Genomic DNA, 13821 nt, shown 5'->3' with positions numbered 1-13821 from the left:
GGGTAAAGCACCGACCCTGGATTCAGGAGGACTTGAGTTCAAATCCAACCTTAGACACTTAACACTTACTTGCTGTGTGACCCTGGGCAAGTCACTTAACCCTCATTGCCCCACCAAAAACCAAACCAAACCAAAACTAAACAAAAAACAAAAAAGATAGAAAATGTTGAATATATATGAGCAAGGAAACAGTTTGGCTGGAGAATTGAAAGAACCATCAGATAAGGCGATAAAGTAGGAAGGTACCAGATAGTGAACTTTGAAAGACAAAGTCATGTGATTAGAAAGTAGTATAGGGGCACCTAGGTGGCTCAGTGACTAGAGCACCGGCCCTGGAGTCAGGAGGACCTGAGTTCAAATCCGGCCTCAGACACTTGACACTTACTAGCTGTGTGACCCTGGACAAGTCACTTAACCCCAATTGCCTCACCAAAAAAAAAAAAAAAAAAAAGAAAGTGGTATAGATTCATGGGGCTGATTCCAAGGATTGGGGGTGGGAAGTGATGCAGTCCTCTTCTCCATTCCCTGACATTTAGTAGCTAATGGTTTTTAAATGAATAGTTAATCAATAAAAATAGTTATTAAACATTTACCTTGTACTAGTCATTGTGCTAAGCACTGAATAATAAAAGTTACAATTTATAGAACATTTTGAGGTATACAAAGTATTTTACATTATATTACTGAGTTGCGTGGTAAAACTTGCCTTGTGCCACTAAAAGGTGAAGGCAAAATTCAACACAAAATTCATATATATATTCTATTGAAATTTATCGAAGGATATGATTTGTTACAGAGCTGAATTATAGCTGGCTTGGGTCATGGATGCATAGCTAGTGTTGGGGATGTGAATGCTCCTCATGACCTCTTTGGTACTTCTAGGTGAAAGGCACACTCCTCTGGGTGTCTAGAGTTTTTTCTTGTCCTATGCCATTTTTTTTCATTGCTGCAACAAACATCAATATCCATGTGAGGGTCACATGGCAGAATGTGATTTGAGGCCAGATTACTTCTGCTCATATTGTGAAAAAGTTCTAACATCTCATTATTGATAAGGTTCTTGCTCTTCAAATGTTCCTGAAGATTTAATAACACTAATTGGTTTGGTAGCATATGCCTGAGCTTGTGGACATTCTTCTGAACCTAGCTCATGGATTTGCCTTTTCCACAGTCATGTTTAGCCTTTGACTGTGGCATATATTCCAGATCCTTATAGCAGTCATAGAAATAGACACATTATTTGAAGGGAAACTGATGGGTTAGTTGGTATAGTTCATTGGATCACAGATTAAAAGCTATAAAGGACCTGTGAAGTCATCTAGTCCAATCCACTCATTTTACAGATGAGGAAAACTGAGACGCAGAGAGATTAAGTGATATATCCAAGGTTTCCACAAATAGTAAATGGTTAAGCTGGGATTTAAACCCAGGTCTTCTGATTTTAAATTGAGTGATATTTTTACCGTCTCATGCTGCCATCTCCTTTGGTTAATCTAAAGATGTTGTGTAGTCATTGACTTTGGGAAGTGGTAGTTATCTTAAAATGGTACATTTGTTCAGCTTGTTTGCTAAGAAATATCCTGAGTCATAGACCAACATCTTATACCTTATACTAAAATAAGGTCAAAATGGATACACGATTTAGACATAAGAGGTGATACCATAGGTAAATTAGGAGAGAAAGGAATCGTCTACCTATCAGATCTTTGGAAAGGAGAACAGTTTTTGACCAAACAAGAGATAGAGTATATTATAAAATGCAAAGTGGATGATTTTGATTACATTAAATTAAAAAAGTTTTGTACAAACAGAAGCAATGCATCCAAAATTAGAAGGGAGGCAGAAAGCTGGGAAACAATTTTTGAGTCCAGTTCTTCTGATAAAGGACTCATCTCTAAAATATATAGGGAACTAAATCAAATTTATAAGAACCCAAGTCATTCCCCAATTGAGAAATGGTCAAAGGATATGAACAGGCAGTTTTCTGATGAAGAAACCAAAGCTATTTATTCCCATATGAAAAAATGCTCTAAATCTCTAATGATTAGAGAGATGCAAATAAAAACAACTCTGAGGTACTACCTGACACCTATCAGATTGGCTAAAATGACAAAAAGGGAAAATAATAAATGTTGGAGAAGCTGTGGGAAAATTGGAATACTAATGCATTGTTGGTGGAGCTGTGAACTGATCCAGCCATTCTGGAGAGCAATCTAGAATTATGCCCAAAGAGCTATAAAGCTGTGCATACCCTTTGACCCAGCAATTCCACTTTTGGGTCTTTTTCCCAAAGAGATCATAGAAGGGGGAAAGGGACCCACATGTACAAAAATATTTATAGCTGCTCTTTACGTGGTGGCAAAGAATTGGAAGTTGAGGGGGTGCCCATCAATTGGGGAATGGCTGGACAAGTTGTGGTATATGAATACAATGGAATACTATTGTGCTATAAGAAACGATGAGCAGGAGGAGTTCAGAGAAACCTGGAGGGTCTTGCGTGGGCTGATGATGAGTGAGATGAGCAGAACTAGAACTGTGTACACAGTAACATCAACATTGAGTGTTGATTTACAGTGATGGACTATATTCTTCTCACCAATGCAATGGCACAGAAGAGTTCCAGGGAACTCATGATGGAAGAGGATCTCCAAATCCAGGGAAAAAAAAAAAAGAACTGCGGAGTATAGATGCTAAATGAACCATACTATTTCTTTTGTTTTTGATGCTGTTGTTTTTTTTCTATTTTGAGGTTTTCATCATTGCTCTGATTTTTTTCTCTTATAACATGACTAATGCAGAAATAGGATTAATGTTATTATGTGTGTATATATATATGTGTGTGTGTGTGTATGTATATATATATAAAACCTATATCAGATTACCTGCTGTCTAGGGGAGGGAGGAGGGAGAGGAGGGAGGGGAGGGAGGGGGAAAAATCTGAAATTGTAAAGCTATCTATCTATCTATCTATCTATCTATCTATCTATCTATCTATCTATCTATCTATCTATCTATCTATCTCAATATCACCTAGTTGTCCTAAGGTTATAAGCACCTATGTATCAATGGAAACTTAACTCTCTTAACATACAAATTACAATAATTTTTCTCCTCCTCCTGCTCCTCCTCTTTCTTCTTTCTTTCTTCATTTCATTTTTAATAGGAGTTTCTTTTGCTTGGCAGTCTCCCAGTTTGGGTGATACACTTGTAGTTACAGCATATAATAATAATAATAATAATAATAATAATAATAATAATAATAATAAAAATACAGGCCTGATCCACTTCCTACTTAATCTTATCTCTACAATCAATCAATCCTATCAAGGCTTTTATTAAATGCTTACTATGTGTCAGGTACTATTGTTGGTATGGGATTTAAATACAAAGGAATAAACAATCTATTTTAAAAGAGCTTATAGTCTTACAGGGTAGACAAGTGTGTTTGTGTGCAAATTTATATGTATATACACACATATACACAAATTTAAACAGAGATAAATCTCTCTCTATATGCATATATTATTCAGCTTTTAACACTCATATATGAAGCTTCTGTAACATTGCTTTCCTGATACTCATTTGATCCAAGCATTTCTTCTCTCTCATCTTGTCTTGGGTGGTCTTTTTCAACAACTAGTGATTTATTTTGACTGTCACTGACATCACAAGTCCAAATGCTACTGGAGCATTTAGGTGGTGAAGTGAATAGAGCACTGACCTTGATGTCAGGAGGATGTGAGTTCAAATCCAGTCTCAGACACTTGATGCTACTAGCTATATGACCCTGGGTAAGTCACTTAACCTAGATTGCCTCAAACATCCAAGGTTATCACCAGTCATCCTGATGTATGTCTTGCCACTGGACCCAGATGGTCCTGGAGGAGAGAGCGAGATTGTTGACTTTGCACAGCCCTCCCTCACTTAAATCCAATTCACTGCAAGTCATGACATCTCCTCAATGTCATGGTCGTCTTTGAGAACAAAGGACACAACAACCAAATGCTATTGATATATGAATTTTTAAATAATAGATTATATTTATATTTTTTGTTTTTTATATCACCCAGATTCCCATCCCCTTCCTGGAGACCCATGACAGTTTTCAAAAAGAAAAAGAAAGAAAAAAAAGAAGACCACACATAAAAATTGGCATTATAGGCAATGTTCCCTACCTGCAGACCCTGCCACCTCTGTAAAGGAGGAGGGGGAGATATTTTCTCATATGCCTACTCTGGAATGATATATTAATTTTTATCTGTGGAAATTATTTATGCCTATATAATACATATGCATATATAGAATAAATACAAAGAGTTAAATACAAGTTAGTTTGGGAGAGAAGGCACTAGCAGTTGGGGAGGACTTAGGAAAAGCTTACTAGAAAACATAATTTAGTTTGGGAGCTTGGCATACTGCTGTATGCCTGTAATCTCTTGCTATCAGGGGAGGCTGATGCTGATAAATTGCCTGGGTTTCAGAGTTCTTAAAGTAAGAGATTGATTCTATGAGATAGAGGTGGGCATGGAATGCATTTGAGGTATTTTGTTGTTCAGTCATGTCCAATTTTTCATGACCCCATGTGGAGTTTTCTTGGCAAAGATATTGGAGTGGTTTGCCATTTTCTTCTCTAGCTCATTTTACAGATGAGAAAGCTGAGGCAAACAGGATTGACTTGCCCAGGGTCACACAGCTACTACATGTCAGAGGCTAGATTTGAATTCAGGTTTTTCCTGACTCCAGGCCCAGCACTCTAGCTGACTGCATCACCTCGTTGCCCATTTGCATTGGAGACACAGGGAAAAGCTATTGTAAAGGCACAGAGAAAGGGGATGGAGTATGATGTAAAGAATGGAAAGAAAGACAGTTTGGCTCTATCATAGAGGGCTGCAGCAGAGCCAGGTAGTGAAGGGTTTTAAGAGCTAAAGAGATCATATTTTATCCTAGAGGCAATGAGATGCCCCAGAGTTGATTGAGTAGAGGATTAGAATGGTGTTATGAATACCTAAGGAAAATCACTTTGGCAGCTGTGCCAAGGATGGACTGAGTGAGAAGAGACAAGAGGCAGGGAGACTAGAAGGATGATGGTGACTTCAGCAGAAAGGAAAGTTTAGAGTAGGGGAGGAAGATAATGAGAGTGCTTTGGGGGGATATTTTGAATTTCATATGTCTCCAGGACATTCCATTTGAGATGTTCAATAGCACATAAATTGGGGATACCAGCCACTGAAATTCAGAAGCAAGTCTGGGGCTGGATATATAGATCTGTGAGTTATCTGCATAGAGATTATAATTAGGCCCGTGGGAGCTGATGAGGTCACCAAATGAGAAAATAGAGAGAGAAGGCTCAGACAGAGTCTTGGGGATCTCACAGTTAAAGAGCATATTTCTGAACAAACCAGCAAAGTAAGAAGTAAGTTGGCAATGTAAGAGGAGAAGGGTGGTCAGCAGTATCAAATGCAGGAGAGAAAGATCAGGACTGAGAAAAGACCATCAGCTTTAGCAATTCAGAGATCATTAGTAACTTTGAAGAGAGCAGTTTCAGGTGAATAGTGAAGTCAGAAGACAGATTGCAAAATGTTGAGGAGCGGGAGGAGAGGCAACCAGTGTTGGTTGAGAGGGAGGAGAGATTTAGGATGATAACTTAAGGGTGTAGTGAAGTTTCTTTAAGGATGGAAATGACTTGGGCATGTTTGAAAGCAGTAGGGAAGGAACCTCTATTTAGGAAGAAGTGAAGGTTCAAGAGAAAGAAAAAATAATTAAGGTTGTGATCTTTTGGAGAAGATAGCAGGAAATGGCATCAAAGACACACCTATAGGGGTTGGCCTTGGCAAGGTGGAGTAACATGGTCAGAGACTTAAGGAAAGGAGAAAAGAGTGGGGGATCATGTCAAGAACTTTTGAGATAAAGAGAATGGTAGATTAGGGAATTTAGGAAGAATGCCCTCAGTTTTCTCAGCAATGTGAAAAGATTAAGCATAAGTAATTTCTATTTGGTAGAAATGAATAAATCGGGCAGCTAGGTGGTGCAGTGGATAGAGTACCGGCCCTGGAGTCAGGAGTACCTGAGTTCAAATCCGGCCTCAGACACTTAACACTTACTAGCTGTGTGACCCTGGGCAAGTCACTTAACCCCAATTGCCTCACTTTAAAAAAACAAAAGAAATGAATAAATCACTCCCAAGGAAAGATATGAGAAGACATTCTCCCCTATACCTTTGCAGAGGTGGAAGGGTCTATAGGTAAGGAATATTGCCTATAAAGTCAGGTCTTATTTATTTATCTCTTATTCCGTTTTTCTTTTTTCTTTCTTTTTTTTTTTTTAGTGAGGCAATTGGGGTTAAGTGACTTGCCCAAGGTCACACAGCTAGTAAGTGTTAAGTGTCTGAAGCTGGATTTGAACTCAGGTACTCCTGACTCCAGGGCCGGTGTTCTATCCACTGAGCCCCCCCATTTTTCTTTTCTTGAAAAGTCTTTGCTTTGGATCTCTAGGAAAAGGAAGAGGAGTTAAGAGGAAATCTAGGTGATATAAAAACAAATGTCAATAAAATCTGTTAAAGATAAATTCATATATACCTGGACCTGTGAGGTCAATCACAGTCAAAATAAATCATTGGTTAGTGAAAACAGAACACCAGGACAAATAAAGAGAAAAGGAAAGCTCAGAAAGGACCACCAGGAAAGTGGTGTTAAAGAAGACAAACATAAAGCAGTTAGTGAAGACTGTGCTTAACTCTTGAAGAATTTGGGGAAAGAGGAGATTGAGCTGGACAGATATTGCTCTTTTCTGGCTTTTGATGGTAGAAGGAGTCAAATATGAGAGAGAGGACCAGGCTATACAAGAAAGTTAGAGGAAGGAAAAAATCTTGAGGGAACAGCAGATGTAAATGTTTCTTGCTTTTAGAACTGCTACCATTGTTAATACTGGGCTCTATTGTAATGAGTAAAAATAGATGGAGTAAATTTCTCAGTACATGTAGGTAGGGGACTCATCCTTGCTATGACTGCTCCATAATATTATTGGGCTGGGAGGAAGTTGATTTGGCTTATTATGATTTTGTTATTGTTTATCAAAATATATGTGATAAGGGGCAGCTAGGTGGCGCAGTGGATAAAGCCCTGGCCCTGGATTCAGGAGGACCTGAGTTCAAATCCAGCCTCAGACACTTGACACTTACTAGCTGTGTGACTTTGGGCAAGTAACTTAATCCTCATTGCCCCACTCAAAAAAAAAAATGTGATGAACCATAACATGGATGGACACAGTGAACTTCCAAAGTGGGAAACCAAGGATATTACTGTTAAAATTATATAGATACCTTTATCCTGCTTAGAAATGAGAATTTCTATTTGGAATCTTTCTTTTATTTTTCTTTACTATGATTACATATGCACACATATTCCTATTGTAATATTATAGATGTTTTATATGTCATATTTGAATCTTATTTCCTTTTTTTCCTGGGGTTCAGAAAGTGAATGCTGCTATATTTTTACTTAATACTTTCTGGTCTTCATGTTAGATCCTTCTAATCCTTTAAAAGGCCTCTTTCAAATATAAATCTCTGGTACTATTTTATTAGCTGAAATGAGAGAAGGGAAGATTTTCTCCATTGTAAAATATTAAACAATCTGTGTTTTTGTCTTAATTTGATTACACATGAAAACCCCACCTCCTATTCAATTTTTGACCAAAAATTATATTTCAATAATGACCCTCCTTTAGATTATGTGAGAATCATTTTATGAACAGATAATATGTTTTATATGTTAAAATTAACCATATATGCCTGTGGCTTGTAAGTGTTTAACTGTTTCCTGTATTCTTTTCTTGGAATCATATGGTTAGCTTTTATAACTTTTAAAGAAAAGGGTATAGTGAAGCCTCTCTCATACTAAAGTAAAAGAGGACAATTTTTCCCTCCCACTCTTTAAAGTACTTGTGTCTCTTGGTTCATTTTTAGCACTGTTAAATCTATGATTACTGAGGCCTGTCACAACATGAAAAATGTCAGCAATGTAACTTATCAATAGTGTTGTTTTAATGATATCGTTTTGGAGCTGGGCATGGTGGTGCATGCCTGTAATCTCTGCTATTAGGGGAGGCTAAGGCTGTTGGATTGTTCAAATTTGAGAGTTCGGAACTATGCCAAGGCTAAAGCTGTTTGGAGGTCCACTGGAAGTACATTACCAACATGATGATCCTCCAGGAAGGGGCAACCAGGCTCAGGGCAGAAATGGAGCAGGTCAAAGCTCCTATGCTGACACTGGTGGTGTTAGGCTCATGAGTGGTCACTGCATTTTCAGCCTGGGTGATATAATGAAACAATCTCAAAAAAATTTTTTTTTGATTCCCAGTTGTCTAAGAAGTTCTAGTAGTCTCAGACTTAATTTGAAACCTTTAGTCAATTAACAAGCATTTATTAGGCGCTTACTATGTGCCAGACACTGTGTTAGATGCTGAGAATACAAAGACAAAAACAAATTAGTTCCTGCCTTCAAGGAGCTTACCTTCTACAGTGGAAATAACACATTCACATATAAATAAATACAAAATATATACAAGTACAAATTTTGAAAGTGTGTGTGATATTTGGAAAATACAATCATGACTAAGATATGAAACTTCAAATATCAGCAACCTTTATAAGAATATTTCTTTACAATTGCATATTTTCCCCCCAAGATGCCTCAGTATGGTGTGCAAGGCACTCTAGGCTCTTGAAGATTTTATGGAGAGACCATAAGCTCTAGCATGTTCTACTTTGCTGGGAACACTTGAAGTATAGTCCTGGTGACTGAAACAACTGAGAACCAATCTAGCTAAATAGTGAGAGATTTATTAGTAATTTGTCACTAGGCAATGAATTTTTGACTTGATGATCCATAAAATAAAGAAAAATTAAAAAAAAATATTCTTCATTCTATGTGACTTCCTTGTACTTCCAGTCACAGTGGTGGAGGAGCATTAAAAGAAGCAGAGAGTACTAGGAATACCACAGTTTTTAGACCATTCAAAAGGTCAGATGGCTTCTGTGGAGGATCATGGGAGAATATAGATGAGAATCTTACAAGAGAAGAAGACATGGGTGGGTTGTGATTTTCACCAGTGGAGGGAGTGCCCATAATGGATGAAAACACGGATCCACTGAAGCATTTTTGAAGTGGCTGGTAGAATCCCAGAATTAAGAGTGACTGACAAAGAGGGAATTTATGAGAGGTGTTTCCATTTCTAAATTTGCATACGTATTTCTTCTAGCTGATCCATGCTCACAATTAGAACGTATCTTCAGATACATTAAAACAAATTAAAGAGAAAACGATTGTTTTTAGTGTCTGGGACTGATCCTGTTTTGTTGCTGTTTGAGAACAAGTGTGGCGTCATTAATAGAAGGTGGAAAAGCCTGAGTTTGAATTTTACAGACACTGGCTGTGTGCTAATGGCTAAGGCATCTTCTCTGTCCTTCAGTTTCCTCATTTGTATAGAGGACAGGTTGTAGGCTTGGACCCGGGATTTAATTGGTATAGGGATCCTTCTGGATGATAGATTGGCACCTTCTATGAAATTTAAATTCTTAAGAAAGTTGCCTTGGAATATTTGTGATTAAGGGACTTACCCAGAGTCACACAGCTAGTATGTGTCAGAGACAGGACTTGAACTCAGATCTTTTTGGCTTCAAGGCTGGTTCTCTATCCACTGTGCCATGCTAATAGTATACTACTGTGTATTTTAAGATTTTAAATGTGGATTCTAATCTGTTCCCCCAGTTTTGGGGGAAACTGACTAAAATTACTGATAAACAAGTTTAGGTTTTTAAGGGTTTATTGAAAAATAGAAAGAAAAAGATTGAGAACGGAATTCCAACAGCCTGGCATTCCTATCTTTCCTCAAATTTCCTATGAAGTCCTCTGCCGCCGCCACCACCACCAAGTCAGGAACCCAAAAGCGCAAGAGCTCTCTGCGGAGGCTCCCTTTCCTCCTTCTTGTCTCCTCCCAGAAAATAGGAAGCTCCTCAAGTTGATTGGCTGGTAGCCTTGATAGACAGCACCCATGAGCAAACGTCATTTCCTGATGCCAAGGAAAAGCCACAATGTCTCTGAGGCATTTTCCTCATGGTGGAGCTTTCCCACAGCAAGTCTCCAGTAGGTGGCATCATTCCAATCATTACACTACTTACTTCACAGGGTTGTTGATAGTAAAGTACTTTACCAAACTTTAAAGTACTATATAAATGTGAGTTATTATTATTATGTGAAACAGGGAGATATTGATATATCAGTTAATGAACAAGCATTTAGCAAATGCCTAACCATATGCCAGGGACCATGCTAGAAGTTGGGGATACAGAAAAAAATGAAAGAGTCTGCTTTCATTGATCTTGCTTTCCTTTTTTTCCTTCTCTTTTCTTTTCTTTCTTTTTTTTTTTTTTGCGAGGCAGTGAGGGTTAAGTGACTTACCCAGGGTCACACAGCTAGTGAGTGTCAAGTGTCTGAGGCTGGATTTGAACTCAGATACTCCTGAATCCAGGGCCAGTGCTTTATCCATTGTGCCACCTAGCTGCCCTGCATCGATTTTGCTTTCTATCTGGGGAGAAAATATGTACACATACGTTAAAGCTAAAATTCAAGCTAGTCTGTCTAAAATATCTAATGAGTGGTCGCCAATAAATTATAAGCTTTAGCAAGAGTTAGGCTTTTAAGCATTTATTAAGGAGAATAAGAATTTGGTAAAGAGAAAAAGAAAGGCCTACATTCATCTATCTATTAAAGGGAGAGTGCATTTCTAGCTCCACTCTCTGCCAGAGTCCACAGGAAAAGAGAGTGAGTCAGAGCGCCAGGCTCCCCCTTCTTTCTCCCACCAGCAAACGTCACTTCCTGACGCCAAAGAAAAGACCCACGGTCTTGCCCTCAGAGACGTTCACCTCATGGCGCAGCTTTTCTACAGTGAGTCGCCAGCAGGTGGCGTCATTCCAATCATTACACATATAAATAAGTATATATAAAAGAAATACAAAGCAAGTTTTTGTTTTGTTTGCTTTTAGCGTTGGGAAGGAAGTGTTAGCAACTGGGGCATGGAGATAAACATATAAACCTGGAATTTTCTTTCTTTTATGGTAAGAGCTATGTGGCCAAACAGCAGTTTGGATTTGGAATTAGGACATGAGCATTCAAATCTAGGCTTCCCAGCCATGAGCAGGTTTACGTCTCCGAGTCTCAGTTTCTTCATCTTTGAAATTAGTCTAATAATATTTGTGCTATTTATTCACAGGGCTGTGGTGAGGATTAAAAGAGACAATAAATGTAAAGTGCTTTGCAAACCTTAAATTTGGTTCTTTGTAACTGAATTGTGAGAGCGCCTGTGTTCGTCTTTGTCTTCCCTATACAGAGTCTGCTGAAGGAAACAAAGGGGTTTAGGGGATGGAATATTGGATGTTGTTTTCCTTATTTTTTATTTATTTTTTTTTTAGTGAGGCAATGGGGGTTAAGTGACTTGCCCAGGGTCACACAGCTAGTAAGTGTTAAGTGTCTGAGGCTGGATTAACTCAGGTACTCCTGACTCCAGGGCCGGTGCTCTATCCACTGCGCCACCTAGCCGCCCAGTGTTTTCCTTACTGAAAGAATATGATCCAGGGGCACTAGTCCTATTAACAATTTATATACATGAATAATAATTAATAGACAAAGAGGCTGAGAATGACTGACTCTTGGGAGACATGAATGAGGAGTTCATGAAGGAGCTGAGATCAGACCATATATATTTACACTCCAGTGGATACCTGAGATAACTTTTATTATGAAAGCTTTATGACCTTTTATAGCTGTGTAACTTGCTAATGTTTGTTATTTTTATCTCCGAAGTTTCTCTGTAGTTACTTAAAGCAAAATCCCCTAGGAAATCTCAGAAGGGCTGCAGTGCTTACCCAGGAGCAGGAGAACAGGGGAGAAGTTGGGAATCATATTTCACTTCTGCAGAAGTGGGCCAGGGAGCAGAAAATCTTTGGTCAGAGGGAAGACATGTATTATAATAGGAAGAGATCAGGCAGGCCGGTTCCTAAGACCTGTAAGAAAGAAGAAGGGGAATGGGGTGGGAGTAAAAGAAATGTTGGCCTAGAGACAAGAGTCTGTAGGAGCAGATGGAGGGTGAATGAGTTTCATTCCTGGGAACCACCATTCCCACATATCATTGTGGCATTATATTTGATTTTTAGGCTTCATTGACCATACTTATGATACCAGTAGAATATAAACTTCTAGAGGGCAAAGACTATCTCACTTTTATATTTGTATACTTAGCACACTGTCTAGCACATAGTAGGTGATAGGTGATTGAAAGAGGAACTTACTAGGGGGATTTTGAGTATTTTTGTTTGTTTGTTTTGCCAGGCAGTGAGGGTTAAGTGACTTGCCCAGGGTCACACAGCTAGTAAGTGTCAAGTGTCTGATGCTGGATTAGACCTCAGGTCCTCCTGAATGCAGGGCTGGTGCTTTATCTACTGCACCCCCTAGCTGCCCCCGATTTTGAGTATTTTTTTTTTAAAGTACTTCTGAATGAATATAAGAATTTGTGACTGTAGCGTGGTGATATTCAGTTTACATATAGACAGAATCTAAATCCTATCCAGTCTTTGAGATTGAGCTCAAATCCTTCACCAAGAAGATTTTTGCTATACTGCAGTTCGCACTAATTCCTCTTTTGCTGAAGTCCTTAAGCACTTCATATCCCAGGTGGCAGAGTGGATACGTGATTGGACTTGGCCTCAGGAAGACCTGAGTTTAAATTCTGCCCCAGAGTCTTATTAGCTGGGTGATCCTGGGAAAACTTACTCTCTCTCAAGCCTCATTTTCCTCAACTGTAAAATGTTGATAACAATAGTGCTGTTGTAAGGCTCAAATATGTTATCATTATGTTATTTTTTGAAACTTTAGTATTATAAAAATACTAGCTATTGTTATTGTTTTTCTTCTCACATTCTAACATTTCTTCAGAGATTATCTTCTATACTTTTCTCACTTTTTTTTTTTTTTTTTAGTGAGGCAATTGGGGTTAAGTGACTTGCCCAGGGTCACACAGCTAGTAAGTGTTAAGTGTCTGAGACCGGATTTGAACTCAGGTACTCCTGAATCCAGGGCTGGTGCTCTATCCACTGCGCCACCTAGCTGCCCCACTTTTCTCACTTTTAAAAAATGATTTTGTCCCCCCTCCCCCCGCCCCAATCTGGTAGAAGTCCTGTGTCTACAGTAGCCCATATGTTGTAAGAGAAATGATTTTAAAAAGTTGTTCTTTGGTAGTTTCCTTACTGTCTTCCAGTTTTAAAAAAGAGACCAGCAATTGCATTGGTGGAGGCATAGCTGCTGGTGTGGTTTGCAACATTCCCATGCCTTCATAGGCATGAGAATCTGAGGACCTTCACAGGGAAAGATATGAGCTAAATTTTGATGTTCCCAGGGAAGACCCTGAAAGGAGGCCCAAGTCAGATACCGACGTTTTCAAGGGAGACAGTGGGTGTGGGGATAATGAGTCAGGGAAGTTTTAGGAAAAAAAACTCCCAATAATGATAGAGTTTGGCCACCTATATTACATTGATTTCACTCTGCTGGCATAGCCTTGAGAACCCAGAGTCACCTCCATGTCATGTTGTGGAATTGGAATAGGAGTGGAGTGGAAGATTAATTTTGTTTGGCGACTTACCATTGGACTTCCATTGAGATGATAGCACAGAGAAAAACACATTAATTAGGTTCTTTGAAAATATTATTCAATAGTATAACATTCCAATAGGATGGCTAGAGTGTTTAACTTTTGACATTATTGGGTAGGCTT

At 38.6% G+C, this 13821-nt stretch overlaps 1 protein-coding gene across 1 annotated transcript in view; it reads left to right on the top strand.

Annotated features, from left to right (window-relative positions):
• SLCO5A1 (solute carrier organic anion transporter family member 5A1) overlaps positions 1-13821 on the top strand; it is a 190565-nt gene that overhangs the window by 83509 nt on the left and 93235 nt on the right. The gene's annotated exons all lie outside the window — the stretch shown is intronic.

Source organism: Dromiciops gliroides, chromosome 1, assembly GCF_019393635.1.
Source record: "Dromiciops gliroides isolate mDroGli1 chromosome 1, mDroGli1.pri, whole genome shotgun sequence".
NCBI lineage: Eukaryota > Metazoa > Chordata > Mammalia > Microbiotheria > Microbiotheriidae > Dromiciops > Dromiciops gliroides.
This window is presented reverse-complemented; position numbering and strand designations above follow the sequence as displayed.